The sequence below is a fragment of the Hippopotamus amphibius genome, chromosome 8 (genome assembly GCF_030028045.1).
Source record: "Hippopotamus amphibius kiboko isolate mHipAmp2 chromosome 8, mHipAmp2.hap2, whole genome shotgun sequence".
NCBI lineage: Eukaryota > Metazoa > Chordata > Mammalia > Artiodactyla > Hippopotamidae > Hippopotamus > Hippopotamus amphibius.
This window is the reverse complement of record NC_080193.1, coordinates 83,650,881-83,664,083: the sequence shown is the minus strand read 5'-3', so window position 1 is coordinate 83,664,083 and position 13,203 is coordinate 83,650,881.

Here is a 13,203-nt window from a genome sequence, read left to right as displayed (position 1 = left end):
TACAGTTAGAGGGAACTGATGTGGGAAAAACTGTAAATTAAAGATAAAGAGGTGAACTGCATGGAATTATGAATGTTTTAAAAATCTTTAGTATGCAGTTGCTTCTGCATAACTTCCTACTCACAGTTTTCTCTCTTTGCCCCCGGGAAACACTTTATTAAAGTTGTATATCTAGACTTGTATCCATATCTCTATCCCCTAGGGATTCTTCACCAACCAATCTAACTAGTTCTTCACTAATCATCTTCACATCCTACTCAGTGCTCCCTTCTCAACTCAGCTAAGGAGTCATCTCCAATTAATTGCAGCTTCCCAGGAAGATGGACTTTTCCTTCTTATTAAATTCCGTGTATCACCCTAAAGGCTCTGGAATTTTAATTAAGGTCCAGATAGATTATCAATAGTCCCTGCACACCAAAATTTCAGCTAACCATTTCTCTGTTTTATGCCATCATCGTGTAATAGAACATCAGAGATTCATGTGTTTTGTTTATTGCTATACCCCTAGTGTTTTGCTTAAACCAGTGCCAGAGACTAAATATGTGAAGAAGATATTTAAATGAATGAATAAACAAACACATGAATCAATATTTACCCTCCTTGAAACATTGGCTCTTCAATGCTCTGTTTTTTAATTTGACTTTGTTGAAATCACCAGTTGGCTGTAAATAATTACCCCATATTTTTTCATTTCACTAGAGATATCTACAGAATATATTGGACTTTTTTTTTTCACTGAATTAACTCTGAGCCCTGCGATGTCAGGAAAAAAAAAAAAAAGGCAACCAGGCTTCAAGACTCACTCAAAGCACACACACTTCCTTTTATGCTCCTTTGAATATTTGATTTCTAGACACTAAGCACAAACACTGAGATAAATTCTGTAATGGTGTTTTATTTTCTAAGCTGTAAATGCCCCTCTGAATCCTGATGTGACTTGGTTTTGAGACTTAGGCAATAGGTGGAAATAAATCCAGCACTCTGCATTTAATTAGAAGCTTTCACTGCATTCATTGGGATGCAAATAAATAGTTTAAATAGGAAGATTAAAGAGCAATTGAAATGATTACAGGAGTACAGAAGCAACTCTGCTACTAGGGAGAATTTTCCTAAATGTGCAATTGCATTTTCAACACAATTAGGCGCTTAATTGTGTACTATCCTTAATTAATACATTTTAACACATAAACCATTAGATTGAAAAGCAAAAACTACCTTTGTCTACTGCCTTTTGAAAATCTGAAATCTGAAAAATATATGGAGGTTTCTCCCTACCCTTTACCCAATAGGTTACTCAAGTTTTGAATAGTTCAAATTCACATAAGTACAATCTGCTTAATATTTGTAAACAATGGTTAAAATTTTTCTAAAGAATTTGTAAGGAATAAAATAGGTAAGCAACAACAAGGACCAACTATATGGCACAGGGAACCATATTCAATATTTTGTAATAACCTATAATGGAAAAGAATCTGAAAAAAGAATATATAAATATGTATGTATGTGTATATATATATGCACATATATATATATACAGTATATATAAAACTGAATCACTTCACTGTACACCAGAAACTAACACATTGTAAATCAACTATACTTTAATAAAAAGTTGTTTGTTTTGAAAAATACACTTTATATAACATTCAAAAATAAAGTAAAAAGAATTTATAAGGAGCCATGTGAAAGAAATATACATCACACTCCCAGACACCAGCTACAAATTTAACCTGATTGTATAATTAAGACTTTGACTTTTTTTTTACCGTATTAAATACGGAGGTTTGAGATAACACTGTATTAAAATGTATATTTCTTAATTTTCATTTTTCTACTTTTACAAATTGTGGTTGAAGCGTAGCAGAAAAAATCTTCAAATAATTTATTATAACTATATCACTGATGTCCAGGTTTTATGAAGACTAAAAGGTTTTTTTGTGCAGGGAGAGGGAAACACAAAATTGTTTAAAAGCACGCAGCACTCAAACAATAAAAGAATTCAGTCAAGAAGCAGGATATAATTTCAAAAGACAAAAACAAATCAATAACTTTCATATACACAATTACCAGTTAGAGGATATAATAGTTGAGAAACCTGCATTTACCACATCAACAAAAATGAAAGAAAAAAAAACCACTTGGGAAGAAATTTAACACAAAATGTGCAAAATCTTAGAGGAGAACCAAAATTTTCCTGAAATACACAAAGTAGATTTGTACAAAAGCAACACATTCTCTTTTGCACAAGATTACTCAACATTATAAAGATGTCAGTTCTCCCTAAGTTAATTTATAAATAATTTATCCCAATAAAAATGCCATGGCATTGTTTATAGACCTAAACAAGTAGAAATAAAGTTTACATGGAAAAATAAACATTCAAGATCAGGAAACATTTAAAAAACTACAAAATGCGACTAGACAGTAACACATACTTTAAAGACTTTATAACTAAAGCAGTACAGCACTGTGACAGGAGCAAATAGACCAGTGGAATGGCTTATAAAGTCGAGAAACAGACCCAAGTCTATTTGGAACTTTTGACAAACCTGGTATCTCAAATCCCTGACACAAAGATGGACCTTTTAATAAATGGTTCTGGGACACTGATTTACCATTTGGAAAAAAATAAAGTCAGGTCCATATGTCACACCACATAAGGGTAAACTCCACATGAATCAGGAATCTAACTGTAAAAAAGAAAGAAAGAGAGAAAGAGAAAGAAAGAAAGAAAAAGAAGAAAGAAAGAAAGAGAGAGAGAGAGAGAAAGAAAGAAAGAAAGAAAAAAGAAAGAAAGAAAGGAGGAAAAGAAAGGAGGGAAGGAAGGAAGGAAGGAAGGAAGGAAGGAAGGAAGGAAGAGAAAGGGAGAAAGAGAGAAAGAAAAAGAAAGAAGGAAAGAAAGAAAGAAAAAGAGTTAGAGGGAGGAGGAAGGAAGGAAGGGTAAGAGAGAAAGAGATAAAGAGTGAGAGAAAGGAAATCACACAAGGACTAAAGAAAACATATAAATTCCTCTCTAACCTGTGTATAGGGAAGAGTTTTTCTAACAAGAGCCAAAATCAATAAAAGATTGATAAATCTGACTACCTAAAAAAATTTTTTTTGATTTTATGACAGTGGGAAAAAAACACCATAAATCAAAAGACACATGAAAAATTGGGTAGGGGCTTCCCTGGAGATCCAGCGGTCAAGACTTCATGCTTCCACTGAAAGGGGAGCAGTTTCCATCCCTGGTTGGGGAACTAAAATCCTGCAAGCATAGGGCTGGGCCTGGCAGGGGCCGGGGGTGGGGTGGCAGGGAATTTTTGGCAACATAGCTACAGATAAAGGGCTACTTCCCTAACATAGAAAGAACTCCTCAGAATTGAGGACAAAATGATCAAAACACCTAACTGGAAAATCATTCTCTGTCTCTGTCTCTGTCTCTGTCTCCGTCTCTGTCTCTCTCTCTCTCTCACACACACACACACACACGCACACACACACACACGTTGTTTTTGTTTGTTTTTTGTTTTTTGTTTCTTATTGAGGTATAGTTGACATCACACAATGTTTTAAATGACCGTTAAACATATGAAAACATGTTCAACTTGAGAAATGCAAACTAAAACTAGAGAGTTCTCACCTTTCTGGTTAATGATCATTAAACAGTATGACAACAAACTCTGTTGGCAGGCTGTGGGGAACAGGTTCTCTTATCCATTGCTGTAGGAATACAAACTGGTTCAACCCTTATGCAGGTAATTTGGGAACATCTAACAAAACCATATATGTGTTTATATTTTGACACAGCAATTCCACTTCTAAGAATCCACATGAAGATCCACCTCCAACAATACAAAAATACAGTTCACAAAATTAATCTCTGTGACATTATCGATAATTGCAAAAGATTGGAAACCAAGTGCAGTGCGTGTATAGGAGGCATCTTAAACTATGTAGAGGGCTGAGATAGGGAAGGTGAGAAGGAGTCACAGGAAGGCGGGGATATGGGTATATATGTATAAATACAGCTGATTCACTTTGTTGTACAGCAAAAACTGGCACAATAGTGTAAAGCAATTATATTCCAATAAAGAGCTTAAAAAAAAAACTGGTTAGATCAGAGGGTACGAATGTGAAATACCTCTGTTTTAACCTGAAACCTACATTAAATTAAGAGGAAGTGCTAACTTTCTAAATATTTAAGGCTGACTGCCAAAATTAGCAATTCAACCCTTGCTGCATATACACTCACTAAAGAAGGAAAAGAAAGCATTAGAAGAAATCATTGACCATGAACACTATGCCCACTAACTTTCTCTAAGAGCTTACAGACTGTCAAGGACTCTGACTTTCTGGCCGTGTTCCTTTCAAAATAGCCCAGGAGCCCAGCATGAAAGCAACAGCTGCCACAGCACAAATCCTTTATCACTGTGTTAGCACAGGTCCAAAATGGCACATATCTGAACTGTGGTGAAACATACTAAGCTTTATTTCACTTTACTGGGACTCTATAGTTTGTTACATTTATTTGTTGCTTTTTAAAAAAATCTGTGTACCAAACCAAAAAATAAACAAACAAGGCAATTACTTCAAAAATAAATAAGTTAATAAATAAATAAGTAAATAAATAAATAAACTATGTTACAGCTATACTCTGCAGCAGCACAAATGAATAAGAACTTCCGTGAACTGATGTGGGTGGTTCCCAGGATATATGGTTAAATAAAGAAAGCAAAGCGCAAGAGTATGTATAGTATGCTATCTTCATGCAAGAATAAAAGAGCAAGCAAAACACATGTGCATCTCCTTCTTGTGCAAAAGGCACCTAAACCAGGCACTGTCTGATTATTTACCTAGAGAGGGTGGGTGGGATGGGAGTGGAAAAGGTAGGAAAGGGCTAGGGGAACATCATTTCTCTACATATAGCTCTGGGTACAGTTCTAACATTTGGATCCAGGTAAATGTTTCACATCTGTGTTAGTCAGGGTTTCCTAGAGAAACAGAACCAATAAACTGTGTACATACAGAGAGCCCCCAACTGTCTGTATGTTGGTTCAACTTATGATTTGTCAACCTTACCATGTTGTGAAAGCGATACACATTCAGGAGAAACCATACTTCGAATTTTGGTTTACTCTTTCCCATGGTGAGCGATACGCGGTTCCATATTCTCTTGGAATGCTGGGTGGTGGCAGTGAGATGCAGCTCCCAGTCAGACGATCAGGAGAGTGAGCAACTGATACACCTAGAACCATTCTGGATCCAACAACCATTCTGTTTTTCACTGTCAGTACAGTATTCAATAAATTACATGAGATAGTCAACACTTTATTTATAAAATAGGCTTTGTGTTAGATGATTTTGCCCAAATGCAGGCTAAGGTATGTGATCTGAGCAGGTTTAAGGTAGGCTAGGCTAAGCGATGACATTTGGTAAGTTAGGTGTATCAAATGCATTTTTGACTTAAGGTATTCTTAACTTAAGATGGGTTTGTTGTGTTGTAACCCCATTAAGATCTATATAAAGACATTTATTTTAATAAATTGACACACGCAATTATGAAGGCTAAGTCCAAAATCTGCAAGTATAGGTTTTGGATTAATCCCCTCAGGTTGAAGATAAAAAACTCTTAAATATTGGACCCAACTTTAGGAAACAACTTCTTCCTCATCTCTCTCCTTCCCTCCAACTCCTTCTCCTCTTTTTCCTTCTTCTTCAGAGACATAGCTTAGGAATTCTAAAACTATTTCCTGTATATTCTAGGATTCAAAAAGTAAGTAAATATAATATGGATCATGGGAGACAGGTTTCTCATTGTTGTAGAAGGGAGTTATAAATGCAGAAAGACTGGGCAGTAGAATGAACCCTGTAGTGTTAGACTGAAGTTGGAATTATTATTAAGAATGCATGATATCATCAGGAAGCATGCACGAGATTCCTAGATAGCTTCCTCCACAAGAGAGCAGACAGCAGTATCAAGCAGTATTAGCAGTACTTCATCCTGGGGAACTGAAAACCACAGCCACGGAAAGATAGAGAAAATGAAAAAGCAGAGGACTTTGTACCAGATGAAGGGACAGGATAAAACCCCAGAAAAACAACTCAATGAAGAGGAGATAGGCACCCTTCCAGAAAAAGGATTCAGAATAATGATGGTGAAGGTGATCCAGGACTTTGAAAAAAGACTGGATGCAAAGATTGAAAAGTTTACCAGAGACCTAGAAGAATTAAAGAGCAAACAAACAGATATGCAACACAATAACGGAAAAATACACTAGAAGGAACCAATAGCAGATTAACTGAGGCAGAAGGGCCAATAAGTGACCTGGAAGACAGAATGGTGATAATCACTGATGTGGAAAAGAATAAAGAAAAAAGAATGAAAAGAATGGAAGACAGCCTAAGAGACCTCTGGGACAATGTTAAATGCACCAACATATGCATTATAGGGGTCCCAGAAGGAGAAGAGAGAGAGAAAGGCCCCGAGAAAATATTGGAAGAGATTATAGTTGAAAACGTCCCTAACATGGGAAAGGGAACAGCTCCCAAAGTCCAGGAGGCGTAGAGAGTCCCAGCCAAGATAAACCCAAGGAGAAACACGCCAAGACATATAGTAGTCAAATTGACAAAAATTAAAGACAGAGAAAAGTTATTAAAAGCAACAAGGGAAAAACGACAAATAACATACAAGGGAACCCCCATAAGGTTAACAGTTGATTTCTCAGCAGAAACTCTGCAAGCCGGAAGAGAGTGGCACGATATATTTCAAGTGATGAAAGGGAAGAACCTACAACCAAGAATACTCTACCCAGCAAGGATCTCATTCAGATTCGACAGAGAAATCAAAAGCTTTACAGACAAACAACAGCTAAGAGAATTCAGCACCACCAAACCAGCCCTACAACAAATGCTAAAGGAACTTCTCTAAGCGGGAAACAGAAGAAAAGGACCTACAAAAACAAACCCAAAACAATTAAGAAAATGGTAATAGGAACATATATATCGATAATCACCTTGAATGTAAATGGACTAAATGCCCCAACCAAAAGACATAGACTGGCTGAATGGATACAAAAACAAGACCCATATATATGCTGTCTCCAAGAGACCCACTTCAGACCTAGGGACACATACAGACTGAAAGTGAGGGGATGGAAAAAGATATTCCATGCAAATGAAAATCAAAAGAAAGCTGGAGTAGCAATACTCATATCAGATAAAATAGACTTTAAAATAAACAATATTACAAGAGACAAGAAAGGACACTACATAAAGATCAAGGGATCCATCCAAGAAGAGGAGATAACAGTTATAAATATATACGCACCCAATATAGGAGCACCTCAATACATAAGGCAAATGCTAACAACTACGAAAGAGGGAATGCAAGGCAGAAATAGAGACACAGATGTAGAGAACAAACACACAGACACCAAGTGGGGAAAGTGGGGAGGGTTGGGGGGGAGTGAATTGGGAGATTGGGATACCAAACTGTACACTCTAAATATATGCTGTTTATTGTCTGTTAACTGTATCTCAATAAAAGTTCTTAAAAAAATGCATGATAGGCAACCAATCAGAAGAAGGTCCAGGAGCTGATAAGGCATCCTATGACCCTCTCCTATGAGACTGTCTTTAAAAACCCTTGCCAGAAAGCTACTGGGATTTCTGGTTTTTTGAGCACAAGCTGCCTGTTCTCCATGTGTGGCACCCTGAAAACAAACCCTTACTTTACCTCAAAAAAAAAAAACATATGGTAGGTAATTGGGAAAACCTGATTATGGGCACAGTGTTAGATAATGTTAGGGAATTACCATAAGTTTTGTTAAGTGTGATGATGGTATTCTGCTTATGCAGGAAAATGTATTTTTCATACTAACGGATTTAGGGATAAAGTATGTTATCTTTGATTTACCATAAAGCACTTCAGTAAAATAAAAAAAGCCAAAATGTTAATAATTGTAACACCTAGGCATTGGGTAAGTGGGTAGTAATTACTGTTAGTACTTTTCTTTTGAAAAATTTTATAATAAAAAGTCAAAATAAAATAAAAATTGAATGTAAAAACAAAGAAAAATCTTTCAAATTCAAATTAAAACATGGTACTTATGTTTTAGGTTGTTCTTATTGACAAGAATGCTTTTAATTTGGAAATTTGTGTTTGTAAAATGTGTGAAAATTTTGTTCTCATAAATAGATTGAATCTCCCCTTTGCAATTTTATGCACACTAAAAAAAAAAAATGCATGATAGGGACTTCCCTGGCCATCTAGGGTTAGGACTCCATGCTTCCACTGCAGGGGGCATGGGAAAATCCCACATGCTGTATGGTGCAGCCAGAAGAGAAAAGAAAACAAATAGAACGTATGACAGAGGTATAGAGATATAGCATAGATATAGGTGTGTATAGATATATGTGTGTATGTATATGTGTGTGTGTAGACATATATCTATCTCCTAAACTCTCTCCTTGGAAAAGGTCTAAAAGTAATGATACCCCAGAAGCAATGAGCCCACCTAAAACCCAAATCTTCCTTCTATACACCATGAAAGAAAATAAACTTTGAAGAAATGGCAGATACCAGGGCTGACACAAGGGAAGTATAAGAAAAGCCCACAATGTCTTGTGCCAGAAAGTAAGCAAAGAATGACACTGACATGTGAAGAGGACACAAGAGCCAGCTTGAAAGGGCTGCCATGAGAAAAAAATTTGAACTAATTCAAGCAATAAAATAATAACAGTAAAGGATTATAACCTATTGAATAAGAGTCCACAAGTCTACATGGTTTAATTGATTTATAAACAAACAAACAAGAAAACAGAAGGAGGGAAAGGCAAAGCTTTTCTTACTAGAAAGCAACTAATAAATGTAGAATAAATTCTGGAATTAGAAAATCATCGAGTAGTCTTGGTGATTACCAATAAAGTCATCAAGCAAGAGTCACCAATGGGGGCTTAAAGCTAGTGGGTAAAAATTTGAAGAGTAATAGGGGGTTCATAGAGTCTCAAAGCGTTCATTACATGTGTTACTGAACCAGGCTGGTTTGCCCAAAGCACCCCAAGTCAAACACTGAGATGCCAAGGGTTGTAGCAGAGAAGGGGTTTCTTCACAAGGCAGACAAGTGAGGTGAAGGGAGAACAATTCTCAAATCTACTTCCTCAAAGGCAAGGGGCTTGGGATATTTATGGGTGAAGAGTATAGGGTGGTTGGAGGTACAGGGGAAGGTGATTGGAGGCAGGAAAAAAGTGAGGTAATTGCTACTCTACACAGACATAACTGAGTTACCTGCTGTCCATGGGAGGCATGTTCAGAAAATGGCGGCATTAGCTTGATCTGAGGGTGGAGCTTTTGACTCTCGGACGTCAAGAGGTTATGCACTGGACAGCTGCACAGACCCAGTTTGAGGATCGGTGGTCCCGACCAGCCTTAGCCATCTCTAACCGTTACGATAGCACCCCACAGGTCAGAGGTATCATCTATAGGCAGTTAGGGTGTCCTGTGATATAGTACCAAGACTATGTGACGCGTGGAGGGTATACAACTTGCAAAAATAATTAAAATGAGCTTAGTCAGTGAAGACAGGTTACAGGATATTATCTACTGAGCAAGTTATAGTTTAAGGAATCTAACCGATGACTGCCTTCAGTTTCATATGTGGTAAAATGCTAACATTTGGAGAATTTGGGCGGGTGTATGGGAATTCTTGCAACTTTTTGTAAGTCTGAAGCTGTGTCAAAAAGTTAAGGAAAAAGAAGTTGACATCATTGTCAATTATTGACAGCTGAGGACCAAGATAAAGTCAGCAGTATTATGCATGTCCCAGATGACTGAAATTTTTAAAAATAACATTTAACTGCTGACAAACACACAAAAACATATCTTTTTTAAAAATTTTAATTGAAATATAGGTGAGTTGCAATATTGTGTTAGTTTCAGGTGTACAGCAAAGTGATTCTTTTTTAGACTCTTTTCCATTATAGCTTATTACAAGATATTGAGTACAGTTCCCTGTGCTATACAGTAGGTCCTTGCTGGCCATTTGTCTTGAAGGACTTATTTCAGTAATATATTTTCTATTTTTTTAAAAGATTATTATTTTAAAGACAAAGGGCATTGAAATTGTTTTTACCTGGGGTGAAAGTCACTGTGTCAAATCATCAAAAACTGGAATTTAGTTGCTCTTTTCTCTAGTAATCAATTAGCAATACTGTGTCAAACTAAAGAAAGCTGGGGGGTTTTTTGGGAGGGGGAGTATTTGGTGAGGAGGAAGGAAGGAAGCTTTCCTATCTTGAGAGAAGTGGTGGTTATGCTCTAGTTCTTAATTCATCTGAAATTAAAATGGAAGCTTTAAACATTTTAGTTTAAAATTACATTATGAGTAAAATGATGTCATAATAGTTTTAAGTCTTGGAGCTAAATTAGAAACCTAATTTCAACCTAAAGTCAACATATATATCACTCATAATTATGACTATTAAGCCATGTGAATTAATTACAAAATCAAAATAGAAATTAAAAATGGAAAAATGCATCAAACATACTCTGCAGAAATAATAATTCAAAATCTTCCTTTCAAAATTTAATTCTAATGAGAATAGATCCTGTTTTAGCTGGGTCTCTTGTAGAGTCTGATAGAAACTTTGACCTTAACTAATTTGGGAAAATATAACAAAGAAACAGAAGGAATTTGAGTATGAGAACATTTATATTTTATGAGAACTTGCAAGAGTGTTGGTATTAATCTAAAATTTTCCTCCTTGAGTAGTATAAAGCCTGTCTGTTTACAGACAGGGAGGTGTTTATTTTAATTTACTAAGGCTTAACAAGCTGAATTTTGAATCTGCATAACATATCCTGAGCACACATCCTATGTGCCAGGCACCATTCTAAGCACTTTTACATGGATTAATTGATTTGGCCATAACAACTTCCCAATGATGAAGGCACCATCATAACCTTCTCTTTAAGGAAAAGGAAACTAAGGCACAGAGAGGCTAAGTAACTTACCCAAGATCACACAGCCAGTAAGTGACAGCTGGGATTCAAGCCCAGGCATGAAGTCACCAGGGTGTGCACCCCTAACCATTATCCCACACTGCCTCCCCTTCCCAAACAAAGTTAGATGCTTGTAAAAGAAAGGGCTATCACCTTTAACAACAAAAACTAAATTTTTTGAATTTATCAACTGTATTTATTATCAGTCCCAAAGAGGTTATTCTGTACATTCTTTGAAATAAATTGTGAGTTTTCTACTACTGGGACTTGAAATATGAAACACTGTGATCCACTTCACCCTTGGGTATGGGTGCCCTAGAATTCACGGAGATTCGCCCATATTTCCTGACATGTATAAAGTGTTTAAATTAAAACTTGAGGAACTTGAGTTAACGAAGAGAAGATACCAGGCAACTTTTCAGGTAAATGAAAGGCCAGGGAAGGGAGAACAATAACCATTTATTTTCACCAAAAAGAAGAAAAGAAAATAAAAAGTTTCCATTGCAGCAAGAATGCTGAAGAATGCTGGGCTGGGCTGTTAAGAATGTCCTCACATTCTTTGTGAATCACACAGACAGGTGGTTTTGTGAAGTCCATCCAGGAACATGGATGGATTAGAGAGTCTTTGGGCATTTGTTTCAGTCCAGATTAAAACTTGAAAGGAGAAGCAATAGCTCTTAGAATGGAAGACACCAGGGATGAAACTATTTGTCCAATATCTATCTCCTGACTTGACTCCAAATCTGTATTTCGATTGAATGTTCCTTTCACTGGCTCAGTCTCATGACAGTGGTTTCCTGAGCACCTGCCATGTGCCAGGTACAGTCCCAGGTGCTGTGACCAGGGCTGTGTTACAACTTCTGTGGGCCCCAGGCCACTCTTGCCATCATGGCCCCCTTTCCCCATAAAAATTTTTTTTAATATTTTAGATATTATATTTTATGACTAGGTTGGTATAAAGACAAATATAATCCAGGCTAGATTCATTATTATATATTCATTCTTTTTTTTTCTTTTTTTTTTTCTTTTTTTTTTTTGGCACACGGGCTTAGTTGCTCCGTGGCATGTGGGATCTTCCTGGAGCAGGGATCGAACCCGAGTCCTCTGCATTGGCAGGCAGATTCTTAACCACTGCGCCACCTAGGAAGCCCCTATATATTCATTCTTATTATATTCATTTTTTCTTCTGATTTGAGAAGGAATTAAAATAAAGACGTTTTTGTGAGCCTATAGGCATGATGCTTCCTAAACCTACTGGACAAGCAGGTTCTATTTGTGATACAGAGTTTATATTTTCATTGAGCTTATAGTCTAAGGCGAGAGAAATATCAGTCACATTATTCACATTAATGAATGAATGAAGAGGACAGCTTCAGATGATGCTAATTCCTGAGAAAATGAGGGTAACATGACTCAGGGCTGGGATTAGGGCACAGCACGTGAGGCTCCAGGGGCAGAGCATTTAAGGAGTCAAAGCCACACAAGTGATTAATCCTGGGTTTACAGGACCCTGAGGGTGACGGTGATTACGCACCAGTTAATGGAACTAGAAAGTGGATGAAGGTGAACAAGCTTCCATTTAATTTCACTTATAATTGAAAGTAAGAAACCAAGATTTAAAAGCCCTGAGGCAGACGGGAGCAGTTGTAGTTTGGCATGCACCCTGCATGCCAGATTGTGTGCCATCGTTTATTAATGATAAAGGTATCAGTGGACACTTTGCCCTTTCAAAATGGTATAACGAATTAAGAGACTGGGATACCAAATTGTACACTCTAAATATATGCAGTTTATTGTAAAAAATAAAAAAATAAAAAGTTAAAAAAAATAAAAAATAAAATAATAAACTATAATGGAAAAGAAAAAAATAAAATGGTATAATTGGAATGACTATTCCACCCTGGAATAATAACATGTCTGCAGACCCCTCTTCTCAAATGGACAACCAAGGTATCTAACAAAGTATTCTGGATAGGTCCCCAGCCCCAGGCCTCCTGAGGGGCTGAACAGCCCAGCAGGCATGGGTATTCATGCAGCAGTAATTCCACTGCAAGCATTGCCACCGCTCATCAACTCCCTCCTATTAAACATCTCCAGGGACTTCCCTGGCAGTCCAGTGGTTAGGACTCCGTGCTTCCACTGCAGGGCGCACAAGTTCCATTCCTGGTAGGGGAGCTAAGATCCTACATGCCTTGCCGTGTGGCCAAAAAAACCCCACCCCAAAC